Source organism: Monopterus albus, unplaced genomic scaffold, assembly GCF_001952655.1.
Source record: "Monopterus albus unplaced genomic scaffold, M_albus_1.0 scaffold3668.1, whole genome shotgun sequence".
In the NCBI taxonomy this organism is placed as follows: domain Eukaryota; kingdom Metazoa; phylum Chordata; class Actinopteri; order Synbranchiformes; family Synbranchidae; genus Monopterus; species Monopterus albus.
In genome coordinates this window covers 1-1,069 of record NW_018131536.1, presented here as the reverse complement: position 1 = coordinate 1,069, position 1,069 = coordinate 1, and the positions used below count along the sequence as shown (strand labels likewise).

Here is a 1,069-nt window from a genome sequence, read left to right as displayed (position 1 = left end):
CTTACTATGACCTGGATGACGGAGAATTTGCACAGACATCACGCTGTCATATTGATATGCTACCTGAACAATGTCTTGAGCAACAGTACTGATGAAGCAGCCGTCCTCTTTTTTTGGTTCCTCTCCTTTCTTCCACTTTTCCTCTGTTTCCTCCAGGACACGGCCGATGTAAGTCTCCAGCTCAACCTGAACACAACATGCCACCCATACACTCAGTTTATGGTTATTAGACACAACTTGCACTAGAGTAGATTTCATCAGGTCAATCAAAATAAAAGGGAACAATCTCAGTAAATTTTGATATTCTGGTTTATAACTAAAAATGTGGCCTGGTTAGGATCTTGAGATTCAGTCAGGAGGATCCCAAAACATTAGGATTCAGCTACAGGAGTTCACGAATATCCACGACAAATTTAATGCCAATCTGACCTGTAGTTGCTGGTTTAGCTTACTGTGAACAGAATTATGGACTATACTGATTTACAGACCAGCATCAGTGTTTGACAATGTTGTTAGTGGAAAACAATACTAGAACTAAATCTAAACTGAGCTGTGGTTACCTGTTGTGTGTTCAGGTACTGGTCCTCCAGAAGTGTTAGTATCTCTGCAGGCAGCAGCCTTCCCAACGCTTCCATATCGATCTCAGTGGCCAGCTGCTGGTTTTGAAGGATTCTAACACAGAGAGAAGGAATCACAACTTTTATCACTGCCTTGACACATATTAACTCTAAAACCAAAAGGCAAAGGCCATCAATTCAAATACATATGCTGCACATTTGTACTCATCAATTTTTCATTTGACTTTATTCTCTGACTTTCAAAAAAAGAACAAGAAGCAACTTTTTGAAAACAGCATGCAACCAACTGCTCTGTGAATCCCAGGATGTTGCTGTGTAAAAAGAACCCAAACCAAACTGTACAACATGACTCAACCTGTCTTTTAGCTGCTATTGTACTATTCCTGCAGAACTGCAGGACCTGTATCTGGCCTCCAGCTGATTTCTACACTTCCTGAACAGTTGAACAACTTTAGGGCAAGTTGCTTTGTCCACTGCTCAGTCTGAGAAGT

General features: G+C 41.0%; 1 long non-coding RNA gene across 1 annotated transcript; it reads right to left on the bottom strand.

Moving 5' to 3' along the window:
* Positions 1 to 115: 115 nt before the first annotated feature.
* On the bottom strand, positions 116 to 976 carry LOC109954141 (uncharacterized). Its single transcript, XR_002274038.1, has 2 exons — positions 561 to 976; positions 116 to 186 (listed from the first exon to the last, which is right to left on the bottom strand). It is a non-coding gene; the product is annotated as an uncharacterized LOC109954141 (long non-coding RNA).
* Positions 977 to 1,069: the final 93 nt, after the last annotated feature.